Source organism: Rhipicephalus microplus, chromosome 3 (genome assembly GCF_043290135.1).
Source record: "Rhipicephalus microplus isolate Deutch F79 chromosome 3, USDA_Rmic, whole genome shotgun sequence".
Taxonomy (NCBI): Eukaryota; Metazoa; Arthropoda; class Arachnida; order Ixodida; family Ixodidae; genus Rhipicephalus; species Rhipicephalus microplus.
The window spans coordinates 141,669,664-141,685,209 of record NC_134702.1 but is presented as its reverse complement, the minus strand read 5'-3'; positions in this window follow the sequence as shown (position 1 = coordinate 141,685,209).

The window sequence follows — 15,546 nt, the reverse complement described above, 5'->3', positions numbered from 1 at the left end:
CGCAAACAGTACGTGGCCGGGCCATACGCCGAACCGATGCGAGGAGTCACCGCGGTGCGCGGGGTCTCGGAAGAGGCCCGTTGATGCGCCGACTGCCCGTTGCGAGAGGCAATTAGGGGGCAGTCACACCGACGTTTGTAATCTCACCCCTTTCGTTGCCCCGGTTGGTTCTCTTTTCCTTGAGTTAGTAGTAACTGGAAACACTCGACCCCCTCTGGCGTTGAACAAAGCAGTGTAATATGCTGGCGCCGCGTGTCTGCGCTCGCGGCAAAACCGGTCGGTCGCGCTTCGACCGCTTGTCACTCAAGCAACGCTGGCTGCCCGCGACTGGCATGCCCTCCCAAGCTTACATCGCAAAGCAAATAAAAGCACACAAAAACTGCCGCGCTACCGATTCTTACCACGGTCCTACACCCCCCATCCAAGACTTCGCAACAACTTGCCTACAGTGTTGCCGAAGTAAACCCACAAAAAAATGGACCGCGGTCAACCAGTGGGTGTATGGCGGGTTAACAGCTGCAGCCAACGGCTGGGTTGTCCCACCCACTACACAGTGATTGCGCTGCACCTGGCCGGCAGCAGCATGCGCAAATTCTCTCCTGCAAAGGAAGCGCGCAAAGAGCCCCACTTGGTCTCGGTGTTAAAAAAAAAAACAATGAAACAAACCAGTCTCCAGCGCCAGCTGACATGACAAAGCTACTTAGTGAGCTGCCCTGCTCTTTTAATATAGCGAGTCTATTCAAAACATCATGTGGCTAAATCGCGGTATTTAGTAGACCCGACCAAACATGCCAGAGCTGCTCGCTCCGCACGCCTTTCCACCAAACGCTTATGATGCATGCAACATCTGACATTCCCTGCCGTGGGCAATTCCTTGAACACTCTGCAAGAGTTTTCATTAACATGACACACACTGCAACACATGCCCCAGAACAATCGGGCGCTGTTGCCCCACCCAACATACCAAAAAAACGCAACAAAAAATATTGGCACGTAAAAGCAAACAGACACCACACGCAGTTCACACCACTACACTTGGTGATTGTCACACACTGTTGTATGATGTTCAAAAGTTCCATCACCATTCTGAAGTGTTATTTCCATGTTTGCACCAAAAATCCGTCACTTAGTCCCGTGGCACATAACACTCGATCCCCCTCCTTCACTGATCGCCGCTGCGGGGCTCTCAGGCTACTGCACCTCCTGCCAGCATTGGTTTGTCAGCCGGGAAAGCGCGTCGACATTAGCATGCGCTGTACCCTTTCTGTGTTGCACTACCACGTCGTAGCGCTGCAAAGCCAATGCCCAACGTATCAATTCGGCCCCTTGTGGCGAAGCTTGAGTGAGGTACGCGAGTAGATTGTGGTCGGAGACGACAAAGATTTTGGCCCCGAATACCCAGGTGTCGAACTTTTTGAGTCCCCAAATGACACCAAACGCCTCGCGCTCTATCGTAGACCATTTCATCTGGACAGGCGTGAAGCGATGACTGGCAAAAGCAATCGGGCACTCGGTACCGTCATCGGCCATTTGGGCCAAACAAGCTCCCACAGCGATAGCAGAAGCGTCCGTAAAAAGCCAAAACGGCTTGTGAACGTCTGGAGTGGTTAATTCAACAACGGTGTAAAGGGCACCCTTGAGTTTTGCAAATGCCTCGTCGGCCTCGGGCGTCCAAGGGATGTGGTTAGGAGCATGTTTAGCCGTCAATTGGGTAAGGGGCTTGGCAATGCCAGCAAAATTGGGTACGTAACCCCGGTAATACCAACACAGACCTAGAACACTCCTTAACTCTTTTTTATTCTGGGGTACTTGCGGCCCCTCAATAGCGGCGAGCTTGCTGGGGTCCGGACCGTGCTTTCCCGATCCCACAATATGTCCGAGGTAGCGGATAGACGCACACGTCACCTGACATTTTTCCATGTTACCTAGTAGACCTACGGACGTTAGGGCGGAGAACACAACGTGGAGGTGCCGGACGTGCTCCTGTAGGGACCCACTGAAAACCGCAGTGTCATCCAAGTAGGCACAGGCATACGCCTCATGGGGTGCTAACAGCTGGTTCATACTCCGCTGAAAGCTGGCTGCCGCGTTCCTGAGCCCAAACGCCATTACCCTCCAAGCAAACTTACCAAGGTGCGACACGAACGCGGTCATGCGCTGCGACCCCTCCGCTAAGGGAATTTGCCAGTAGCCTCATCGAAGATCAATGAGAGTTATATAACTAGCCTGACCTACATTCATAATCAATTCTTGCGGGAATCCCATCGGGAATGCGTCTGGTTCGGTTATGGCATTTAAGCTTCTGTAATCGACACACAGGCGCACCGTGCCATCTTTCTTTGGGACGCACACAAGGGGGTGAGCAAAAGGACTTTCACACTGGTATATTAAACCAAGCTCGAGCAGTTCCGCTATCTGTTTTGAAACCTCGTCCTTCAAGGCCACTGGCATGCGGTAAGGGCGGCTACGTTTCGGCGTGGCCCCTTGCATAAGCATTATCTTATGTTCGCCGACTTGCGCGATCTCCACTTCTCTGATAAAAAAGGCCGCATGGCGTACAAACACCTCCCGTACTAACACTCTCTCAGGGGGCTGCAAATGAACCAAGCTACTCGCCGGTAGGATAGATGCTCTGTCGTGCGAGGTGACAGGACGCGGCACGTATTCTACCTCCCCGAACTCGTGGTCGTCATGGAATATGACACCAATGCCAGCGACACCGCACGTGTACGGGTGCAGGTGGTTGGCGTGCACTAGCATACGCTTACCCGCCGGCGTCTCTAAGTAATAAGAGTGTTGGCGGTACTTTCCTGTAATCCTGCACGGACCTACCCATTTCGGTCGCATCTTACTGAAACGGTTGCTATCAAAAACAAGCACCTGCTCCCCAAGATGAAACTCCTTTTCTTTCGCACGAAGGTTGTATTGCGTCGCGTTTGCCCTCTGCTGTTTAGTTGCGGTCACGTTAGCAGCTTCCGCGGCTATCTCCAACTGTTGCTTTAGTTTTCGCATATACTCCACCGGCTTGTCTGCCACTGTCACGGGCATTTCCTGTTCTTCCGTCCAAGCCCTCTGTAGGATCGCGAGCGGACCGACGGGTTTTCTGCCGTACATCATCTGGAACGGGGACACGCCCGTAGTGTCGTGAGGAACTTCTCTATATGCCCACAGTAGAAGTGGCACGAACTTGTCCCATTGTCGCCCCTGTTCAGATATCACATGAAATAGCATGTTTTTGAATACTCTGTTCCACCGTTCGACCGCTCCGTTGCTTTCTGGGTGGTCCGGTGTCGAAAACCGAGGGGAACAGCCGAGGCGCGCCAGAAATTCGCGGGTCAGCGCGGCGGTGAAATTGGTCCCGCAATCTGAACATACTACCTCTGGTATCCCGCTGCGGCTGAAAATGTCCAACATTGCGTCGCAGGTAGCTTTAGCTGTCAATGGCTTGAGACCTATGACCTCGGGCCAGCGGGGGCAGAGATCTATCATGCACAACGCGTAGCAGTGACCGCGAGTTGTCGGCGGCTCAATTGGTCCTATGACGCCGATATTGACTTTCTGAAAGGGGTATCGGGGCCTTACGAGGGGCGCTATGGGAACTCTGTCTGTCTGCCTCCTGTCAGTCCTGATCTGGCACGCGTGACAACAATAGCAGTAGTCTCGAATGTCCTTTTCTATACCTGGCCAAAAAAAACTAAGTTTAATTCTCGCTTTCGTCTTACGAAACCCCAGGTGTCCGCCCCAATACGACTCATGCGCCAGGCTGAGCACACCAGCCCACCGGGTGGTCGGCAAAACTAACTGCTTGATCGGTTGACCCAGTACCTGTTCTCGGTGATACAGCAACCCGTCAATCACCAGCATTCCACCTCGCCCTTCCGCGGCGTCTCTCCATGCCCGGCCGAACGTTTCGTCACTCTTTTGTTCCTCACGCAACGCCTCGAAATCGTCCCTCTCGCCACTTGCGCCACCTTGCGACACGCAACTTGCCTCGTTCTCGGCGGTGTGTGGTGTTTTCTCTCTAGCGTTACGCTCTCCTTCTGTCTCCTTCCGAACAGGCCCTAATTCTCCCTCCTCTACCTCCACGGCTGTAAACACCTGTTCCTCCCGGGTGCGTTCGACCTCGCTGGGCTGTAGTACGCTTCCCTGCGCTGACCGCGGATAATCCGGAGTCGGTCTACTCTGCTCTACTACTCTCCCATCTAGCTTTGCGGCCGCCTCTCCGTCGGAGAAGTTTTGGGGGGATAGTGTCGTGTCCTGTTCGTTGTATTCACACTGGCTCTGTTGCAACGCGGTCCAATCGCTCGCCGAGAGCAGGCATTCACTCACGCTTAGTTTATCTGTGACCGCACACAAGACCGGTGTGGCCTGTGAAACTTCGGCGAACACCGGTTGCCCCTGTTTCAGCGTTAGTGGGAGCTCTACTAGTTTGGCCTCGACTCGTTCACCAAATGCTGCCCGGAGGCTCACGCAGCCATGGGCCTGGATAAATTCTTAAGAACCACACTTTCCTGCACTACCGTAATCTCGGCGCCCGTGTCTACTATTGCATTCAAAGTTTTATCTTTGCAATTCAGAGTTACCTTCCACAAGCGGTCGGCAGGCGTTACCTTATCTAGGCAGACTCGAGCAGTGAGTTTTTCATTTCCCTCCGAAGCGCTAGGATTCGGCGCCACCCTTTCAAGATAGTGCGGGCAGTCTAGTCTAATATGAGTGTTCGATCCACACTCAAAACATCCCGTTTTCCTCGGTTGCCTACTTGAATTATACGAACCCTTCGGTCTCGTGTTCGAACCCTGACTCGGACCCGATGGGCTGCTACTCTGGTGGTCGGTCGTCTTTTCTACCCCTTTACTGCTGGCGTTACGCGGCTGTCCTTTCTGCGCTTCCGCTCTGCCGTTCGCGTCTTCAAAGGTGTGCAAGAGCCTTGAAATTTCAGTGCTTTTGTACCATGCTGCCCCCTCACGTAACCTCAAGTATTTTAATGCCTCTTCAGACAACAAGGTTTTCAATTGGTCCACTACCAGTAGTTCCAAAAGCTCCGCGAAGGTGGACACGTCTCTTGAAGCCACATAAAAATTTAAGTAGCTGCCCAACCTTGTTGTAAAACTTTTCCACGTCTCTGTTTTTCGCTTACGTGCCCCTGTGAATTTCTTTTGGTATTCTAAGGGCGACAGCTTCAGTTCATCAAGCACTACTTCCTTTACGGTCTCATAGTCCCGATGTTGGGCGGGTGTGAGCCGAGTTGATAAATACTCTATGCGCTCAGCCACGAGTGGAAAGACTATTTGTCCCCAATAACTTCGAGGTACCTCATATGCCTCCAGAGTGTGCTCCACTGACTCGAACCAAATTGGCACCTCCGCGTCTGCGGGAAATTTTGGGAAAGCGCCCACTAACAATTTGGCGTATTTGCGCCACTCAGTGTTGGAGCAGCGCTCAAATGTTCCGCCAGCATCACTCACGCTACCTGATGGGCTTGCCGGACGTAATTTAGCGAGCTCTAACTCCAACTCCATTTGCCGGCTTCGTTCCCGAGCCATCTTAAAATCATGATCTGCTTGGTCTCGTGCCGTCCAAGGGACGTCACCACTCCCATCCTCACTCGCCCCATCACCACCCTCAATCCTGCTGAATGTGGTGCTAGCCTGTTTGCCCCGCAACAACCATACAGCAATGAGAAAGGGAACTCACGTTAGCTCTGTCCCGTTGTCGTGGCGTCGCTCTGGCTTGCTGCTGCAGGCTTCTGGTCAATGCCCCACCTCGTCGTGGACGCGCCTTTCGGGTGTCGAGAACTGGTTGAGGACCGCTTTGACCCAGTCACTCCCTCGGTGTCTTCCGCGAACACCAGGCTTTCTGCAGCTTCCAGCTGCCGCAGCTCCTTGCCGCAGTGTCTATCCGTTGGTCTGGTGCCGATTGGCGTCTTCATCTGTACTTCGTTTTTTCTCTCAGCCAGCTTCTTCCTTTTTCCAACTCCATCCACAGCAAGCCAATCCTGCTCGACTGCGCCAGTAAAATCAGGTTCTCTTCTCCTTGATGTAGAAGAAACCACTTCTCCCCACTCGGCGCCCGAGGCGCACCACCCGCGGTGTTGTAGCAAAGTGGGAGAAGAAACGTACGCCGCTATCCCAATAGCGGCTATTGGCCTGCTGGTCGCTTGACGATGAAGCAGAAGCAACGCTGAAGTTCTAGATGGTTGAGAAAAACTTGTATTTACAGATTTCACAAAACAATGGACATCGATGCTACAAAAAAAAGAAAAGAAAAACAACTTGGAAATGAACCGACTTCTGTAGGGCGACCCTACTGGGTTCGGTGGAGCCGATGGTGCCTCCACACCGCAAGCTCGGTTCAGAACCCCCGGCGGAGCCACGAAGCCTCTTCTTATCCCTTCCTGGCGATCCGCCCTTACCACACTCTCGGCACATAATCACTTGCTTGTCCTTTGATTGGACAGTACATTGGGTAGATTAAAAAAAACGCCACGAGGATCCCGCGTTCGTGCACGTGCGACTCATGCACTCTCCCCAAGCAACACAACAACCAAAACGTAAATAAAACATAACTAGAAAAAGCATAGAGGCCAGGGCCAGCTTCGCGGCGCACAATTATCTAGACAGGGCTAGCTGTACTCGGTATTGCGGCCGTAGGGCGATTTCCCTCTTCCACGTCAATTTCTTGACGACGGGGCTATAATCCTCTTGCCTCTGTGCGCCGTACGAGGAACCGCTCGCTGACCGCGCATATTTCTGCTTACGAGTTCCTTTGCCCAGATAAACGAGGATGCAGTCGAAGACATGCCCGACTCAACAATAGGCAACCCAGGCGTCGAACGAGCGGCCGTCACCATTTCCCGTGTCGCGAGCCCGCTTACTGGACCAAAGCCGGACCGGCAGAAAAGGTCGTCGGTGACTTCAGAGTTTTCGCAACGCGCGCCGCCGTCTGCAGGCGCGCAAACAGTACGTGGCCGGGCCATACGCCGAACCGATGCAAGGAGTCACCGCGGTGCGCGGGGTCTCGGAAGAGGCCCGTTGATGCGCCGACTGCCCGTTCCGAGAGGCAATTAGGGGGCCGTCACACCGACGTTTGTAATCTCACCCCTTTCGTTGCCCCGGTTGGTTCCCTTTTCCTTGAGTTAGTAGTAACTGAAAACGCTCGACCGTCTCTGGCGTTGAACAAAGCAGTGTAATATGCTGGCGCCGCGTGTCTGCGCTCGCGGCAAAACCGGTCGGTCGCGCTTCGACCGCTTGTCACTCAAGCAACGCTGGCTGCCCGCGACTGGCATGCCCTCCCAAGCTTACATCGCAAAGCAAATAAAAGCACATCAAAACTGCCGCGCTACCGATTCTTACCGCGGTCCTACACCGACGATGATGTTCACCCTCTGTGGCCTTGACAGTTACCATTCGGTGACCTTCAAGGGCCTGTAGAACGCCGGCCTTTCACCTGTTTTCTGTCCCGTAGTTCCTGCCCCTAACAGAGTCTCCCACTTGTCGAGTGGTTCCAGGGTGCTCAGTATCTGCGTGAGGAAATGCGCGACAAGACACGATGTTATGCAACTTGCATCGAGGCTCGAAACCAAGCAGCACGAACGCTGGTGTTTTCCCGCAGGGCAGGGGGGTGCGGCGACATTGCAAGAGAATTCGGTCTAATCAGCCTAGTTCAGCGCCACTTGCGTTCTTGCGCAGGCTAAGTTCAATTGTTCGCACTGCCCTCCCTGCTAAATCGATGGACTGTGGATGGTAAGGCGTTGTGCGAAAATGAAAAATTTCGTTTTCCATCACAAACGACTGAAAGTGCACGCTAGCGGACTGTGATTCATTATTGGAAAGCATGGTTCAGGGCAAGCGAAATCAACAAAACATTGATTGCAAGGCTACGACTGTTTGTCCCGCACTGGCTATTTTCACAGGGATGACCTCTATCCACATCGTGTGCGAGTCCATCACAATGAGCAAATCACGTCTGTTCACCTAGCCAGCATAGTCTACGTGCACCATTGATCCCTTTTCCTTAGTTTCCGGCCATGGCATAGGCTCCGCAGAAGGTGACATGCTGCTACACTGCGTACATACAGGGCAAGTGTTGACCACACGTTCAATGTCCCAATCCAGTTCAAGAAGTCAAAATATTTAGCATGCCAACTTCTTGATCGCCGTTATGCCCTGATGAGCACAAACATGATAATCAAGATACGTGTGTCATGCAAAACGGGACTACAAGCTATGCTCATAGAGCGCTCGTGGTCGTTTCCCCAGATTCACATATACTAATTTGGTGTTACTTGACGTCAAAGACTGACAAAGGTATAGGACTGGCCCAAACGTGATAATCATGACATGCGTGACATGTAAAAACATGACAACATACCACGCTCATGAGGCGCTGCCGGACGTTTCGCTAGCTTCACATATGCCAATTTTGGTATTACGTGACGTATATAGACGACATTCAAGAATAGTGTTACGGTGAGATGCCTTTATTTACAAAAGATTATGAATGCGAGAGTCCAGGGTCTGGCAGATCACCGCTCGTGCCAACCTCGTTCTCTTCTTCTACCACGCATCCCCTCAGTATCGTAGCAATCTTCCTTTGCATACGATGCCCACAGGGCGAGTTAGGCTTCGTTGCGATGATGAAAGTGCTTTAAACAGGCAACATGACCGGCATTGGTCTTGCTTGAGCAGTGGCTAGTCAACAACAGCCGAGATATCACGTACGTGACATCCCTGACACGTTCCAGGACAGCAAACGGATCAGCGTAGTTGGCCAGAAACTCTTGCCAGTGTAGTTGGCAAAAGGAAGGAGGCCTTCAACTAAACCGGCCGCTAACTTCCGCCCGCGATCATTGATGATGACAAGGGGGGATCCATGGCATAATATAACATGTGATAGCATGAACTGTGAAACTTGAGTGGCCGTTGCCGCAGGAATCACCACAGTTTCAGCGTAGCGTGTGAGGTGGCCAACGACCACAATAATCCATCGGTTGCCGTTCGTTGATCCCGGAAAAGGGCCGAGCAGGTAGGACGCGAAAACGTCAAATAGTGAACCCGGGGGTGCTATGGGATGAAGTAGTCCAGCTGGCGGAGTTGTAGGACACTTGTAGCTTTGACATTGCTCACAGCTAGCAACGTATGCAGTCACACTTTTACGCATCTTCGGCCAGAAGAAGCGTTCTTGCGTGCGATAAATTGTCCGAAAAAACCCATATGGCGAAATGTAGGGTCGTCGTGCATGCTCGAAGTACGTGTTGTCGCAGACTTGTAGGCACAACTAGAAGTAGGTGAGGGCCTACGCTGGAATAACTTTTTTTGTAAAGAACGCCATCCCTTACGACGAAGCCATGTTGCCCGTTTGTTCCGGAAATAAAGAAGAAGCGACAATTTTGTCCCTGCGTTGCTCCGCAAGAAAAGTACTTAGGTCAGGAAACGGAGTATCCACTACTGCCTAATATTATTCAAAGCTGTCAGCGTCACACTCAGTTGTCGGAAGGGGAAGCCGTGAAAGGCAATTGGCGTCGGCATGATGACGACCGCTCTTGTAACAGACTCAAAAGTCGTGTTCTTGCAATCGCTACGCTTAACAAGCGAGACGAACAGATGGGTCCCGTAATCCAGGGAGCCAACATAAAGAATGGTGGTACGTAGTAATCGAAAACTGGCATCCATAGATATAAGGGCGAAACTTGTGCACGGCGAATATGACCGCGAGACATTCCTGCTCTTTGACAGTATAGTTTCGCTCCGGTTTACTTAAATAGCGACTGGAAGAGGCAGCGACGTGTTCAGCAGCCCCATGGAGTTGGACCAAGACGGCGCCGATACCTACACCACTGGCATTGGTATGAAGTTTTGTGGCAGCAGAAGGATCATAGTGGTGAAGCACGGGCCCTGACGTAAGAACAAACTTGAGTTGAGAAAAGACGACTCGCATTCCGCTGACCACCGAAAAGGGGTGTTTCTGTTGAGTAGGCACGTCAAAGGGTAAGCGAGGTCGGCGAACTTAGGCACGAAGTGACGGAAGTACGAGCATAGGCAGAAAAAGCTTTGCAATTCTCGTACAGACTGAGGTTGTTTGAAGCTGCTGACGGCGGCGACTTTCTGGGGCTTGGGTAGAACGCGATGCTTGTCCACCAGGTGACCGAGAACGAGAGCCTCACGGCTGCTGAAGTGATACTTCTTAGAGTTCAGGGTTGGCTTAGCTCTCTCAAGGCAGGTGAGAACAATGTGTAGACGATAGTTGTGCTCATGAAATGCACGGAAAAAAATTTTAATGTCATACAGGTAGCAAAGATAAACTTCCCACTTTAGCCCACGTACTATAGAATCCATGAAGCGCTCAAGCGTAGATGGAGCATTGCATAGGCCAAAAGGCATTACATTGAATTCAAATAGACCATCTGGGGTTATGAAACCCGTTTTCTTTTTGTCATTCGTGAGCATGGGGATTTGCCTATCATGAGATGCGTGTCATGTGGAACACGACTACATGCTATCATTAGAGCGTCTTTGCGGCCGTTTCGCTAGCTTCACCTATACCAAGTCTGGTATTGCGTTACATGAACGAACGGTGAAGGCAAATACCATGTCCAAATATGATACTCATGATAAGCGTGTCATGTAAAACAAGACCACATGCTACGATTCTAGCGCACTCGTGTCCGTTCCACTAGATATAAATTTTGATATCACGTGACGTGGATAGACTGCTAAGGTAAATGACTTGTCCAAACATAATAATCATCACAAGCGTGCAATATAAAATATGACCACATGCTACGCTCTAGCGAGCTTGTGGCCGTTTCGCTACGTCCACATATACTAAATTTGGTATCACGTGACTTGAATAGACGACGCAGGTAAATGACACACCCAAGCATATTAATCATGACATGGTAATAATCATGACTTGACGTGACATAATAATCATGATCCCATCCCGAACGCCATCTGTTAAGTGGCTACGACTGTCAGTATGTGGTCTGACACGTAAGCATGGTGTGCAAGCTTTGTCAAAAAAAAAAATATGACTAGGGCAGCTATACTTTCTAACGTTGCAGCGTTATAGCGTGAGCTCTAGAAATAATTATTCCGGGCGAAATTGAGAAAAAAAAACGCATTTTTACGAAGTCATTTCAGAAAAAAAGCCCATGAAATGGTGTTAGGAGCTAAGTTAATTTTGTTCATTCAGTTTTATGACAACATTGAACCCCGTGACCAAGTACTGGGAAACATCAACACATTTTTGAACTAGTCGTTACTGTATTTTATATTGCTTCACTAGAACATTTCTTCGAGGTGTTAACACAATCCTTCGATTCGCTTTTCAGGTAAAGACGAATATATCGCTCTATCCTTGCAAACAGCTTGAGTGTTTTGGGGAGGTCTATTCCACAGCTTTTAGTATCCTGCGTGCATGGTTTTGAAAACGACAGCGTATACGTCTGGCCCTTTGTGTGATTGAGCAATTAATGCATATCTACTGTAGGTTCTTCCTGCTCAATCTTTCCGAAGGTAATACTATATTGACCAAACCAAGCACTGGTGCATCTGATGAGCTGTGTTGATCAACACGGCGCAGCAAAACGTGCATGACGGGCGCAAGCCTAGAAATTCAAAAGCAGTTTTACGCATCGTCCCCTAGAGCCACGATAGTGCTCTAATTATTAAATAACCTTAAATTACTTTGTGTTGCCGTGGCAATCCAATTTAGTCAAGTTTTCCCCAACCCTGAGCATGCACCACCAGCGAGAACATTTATTGTTGGTTTGACAGCAAAGAACATATAAAAAACCAAGCATAAGTATCTCCCAAGCTCTACAACTTTGACATAAGTTGATTACTACGGCGGCAGAGCAGTTGCGCTCGCACCACGGGGTTCTCGACGGAGCGTTGAGTTATTGCATCCGGCGTTGCTATTTACAGTAAGAAATCATCGCCTACTGCGTTTTACTTGCACAAAGTCAATATTTACTGCTCGCTGTGATATATTTATTGCGTGACCACACCTGCGATCAAGCTGCGCACGTTCTGACGCTTTCTCGTGCACCAGAACGGCCTGCTTTATAATTTATTCTCACACACCGGAAAACTTCGTTCTTTTTGATTTACAATTGTAAAACATGGTTATAAATTACTTGTGTGGGTTCTTTTATAGCTTAATGTCATGAATTTTAGGTTTTTACACTTGTGCGGCATAAGTTTTGGTGTATGATTAGAGAAGCCATAATATATTAAGCTGTAATGTCTCTTCTCTACTGTAATGCATATTTAGTGTTTTTTTATTAGTAGGTCAATTTAATTTAATCAGATAGAATCTAGCAGCAACCCCAAACTTGTGCACACTAGACAAATATTTCGGGATAAGCTTGAAGAGTACATGAACTTTCATCCACAGGACATGCGCTATGATCATGGAGTTTTTTCCAATATTATCAAGACAATAAAAGTGCTTTTAATAAAAGTACAACACCTTCTCAACACTGCAAAGAATGCGGTCGCACTTTCTGAGCAACATCGCCTGAATATACATAGGTCCCGTTGTTCAGCATATCGTGCGTTCACATTGAACTTTTAACAAAATCTTCAAGACCGTAGTAGGTCTCAAGTTTGAAATCTTCATAAATAAATAAAACATTACGAGAAGCCATTCTACAAGTTTATATCAAGTTGCTCAAAACACTATGCTGAGCTAGCTCGAGTTAGCTAAAAGCTATTTGTAGTAAGGAAGACATAAATAGAAAATATCCCTAAACTTCATGAGATCAGCAAATCAAGAAACATTTTAAGGTAACAAATTAATGCGTTTAGAGTGGCTTCAAGCTCGAAAAATGAATAAGCAAACAATACGAAGCAGCTTAAGTTTACTTCTGATATTTTAAGAGCAATACAAAAAAAAAGAGAAAAACATAGGTAGATCCCACGTACCGTGGGAATCGATGATCTGCAAAGCGCGAATGAAGAAGCTGGATATGTCACTTCAATACCACCACAACGTTACGAGACGGACGTAAGTTATGCTGTTCCTGACTTGAATGTCATGGCTATTACGTTTGCGCCTGGCATTTTTGTTCGGGATTGATATGTGTGGTTTAACATCCCAAAACCACTATATGATTATGAGAGACGCCATAGTCGAGGGCTCTGGAAATTCAGACCACCTGGGGTTCTTTAACGTGCACCCAAATCTGAGTACACGGGCCTACAACATTTCCGCCTCCATCGGAAATGCAGCCGCCGCAGCCGGGATTCAAACCCGCGCCCTGCGGGTCAGCAGCCGAGTACCTTAGCCACTAGACCACCGCGGCGGGGCGGCATTTTTGTTCGCCGTTCATTCACGTAACCTAATACAAAATTTGAAATATGTGAAGCTAGAGAAACAGTCGCGAATGTGCTATGAGTCCAGCATGTTGTCAGTTTTTACGGGACACGTAGGTCATTATTGTCATGTTTGGATGTGCCATTTACATTCGTCGTCTATTGACGTCACTTAATAAGAAATCGGGTATATCTGAAGCTAGCAAAACGGCCGCGAGCGCGCAATCAGCGTAGCATGTAGTCATGTTTTACATGATACGAATATATGATTATCATGTTTGGACGTGTCATTTACCATCTTCGTCCATTCACGTCACGTATTACCATATTTGGAAGCCAGCGAAATGGGCGCAAGCACATCATGAGCGTGGCATGTAGTCATGTTCTTACATGACATGCATGTGTTGAATTTCACGTGACGGCCTGTCACGCATGTTCGCAATGCAGTATTGTCAAACTCTACCAGTTTTGCGATATGTCATGTGAACGAAATCACCGCAGAAGCAGAAAGACAATGACATGAAAATTATGATATTCTTGTCATACATGTCATGATTTTCATGCTACGACTAGTCACTTATGCTCGTCATACAGTCATGTTATATTATGCCGAATTTGGAATTGATCTCAATATCCGAATGGCCAGGAGAGCTAAAAGTCATAGCCAGCTAGATAGATAGATAGATAGATAGATAGATAGATAGATAGATAGATAGATAGATAGATAGATAGATAGATAGATAGATAGATAGATAGATAGATACGATCAAACACGCCGAAGTTCGCTGAGAAATGCTTCGCAATAACAGTTCCGCTACAGAAAAGAGGTCATCAGACATAAAGCCATGGAACCAGAAATCAAGTTTAATGCCTCTTTGTTGCAAAGCGTGATGTGCTTCATATGTACCTACACAGAGGCGAACAGGTCTAACTCATTGTCACAGTTTTTAGCATGTATCATAAGTGTGACGATGAAGTACGCAGACGTAGAACTGCTGAAGGTTGTACACCTCACTTTGTAGATATGGGTCTACCCGTAAAAGGAACACTCCTTTGCCGCACAATCGTTGTGAGCAGTAACACACTCGTTAGCGATATCATGATCAGTGGCGAGAAATAAGGAAGTGTCCACATGTGTTACGTATTGTGAGCGAATAAAAAAGGAAATACTTCTCCTATATTCTGTGCGCAAGAACTAGTGAACACGCCTATCGCTTATGCACGCAAGAAATAATCGTTCGAAAGATTTTGTGTACCCAGGTGAAATCAATTTAGATGCAGCACCTACATGAAAGCTGCTACCCAAATAGCCCGCTGCTACCGGTTGGAAAGAATATGCTGAATTGATTTGAAACGAAAGAAAAGTACAGAACGCACCAAGCATGATAAAAAGCCGGTATTGGTCCCATACGCTCATAAAGCATCACAAAAGTTGAATTGGACCCCGACATACACTGATTGTTGTCTTCCCAGCTTCAGTCAAGTCAAAGAATGATAAACACTTCATGCAAATGAATATGAAATGAATATGCTGAATGTGAATGAGACATTGTATACGCCATTACACTGGCCTGTTGTAAGGTACATGTGAGGCGACAGCAGATGCCCTAAAGAAGGGGCATCGATTGGGGTGCCAACAAACAGCACTCAGAGGCAACGTTTTCATGCACTGGAGACATAGTGCACGCAGCCAAATGTTCAAAAAAAAAGCAAAGTTGAATGATAAAACCACGTGCAAAATATCAGAAGCCTTTCACAAATCGAAGCGGCAAAGCACATGCACTAGATCAAGCTCAGGTCTACATAACCCCGTGCAGGTCAAATTTATGAGAAACATCTTGTACTAATTTTAAATTGTACTAAAAAAACCTTGATTCGTCGTCTTACCACCTGAATCGTTGTCTTACCCGTGTGTAGCATTAAAGGTAGTTAAACAGGATAGTCGTTCCATCTACCCATCGTAACCAATTCATTTCATTCACTCGAAATTTTAAAGACGATAGTCTTTCTTGGGGACCTTCAACACAACAATTTTGGTATGTCTGCCTGTCTGTGTGTCCGTTGGTCCACCCTTAACGGTACTCTAAACGGCACCAAAGTGACCGAACGACAGTCGAAACGGCCGATACCATCCGCAGTGACCACCAATAATGCTCACGGTTCAGCGTTCATACTTGTGCGATTTTCAATAAAAACCAATTTTAACGCATATCTGAGGCACAATAAC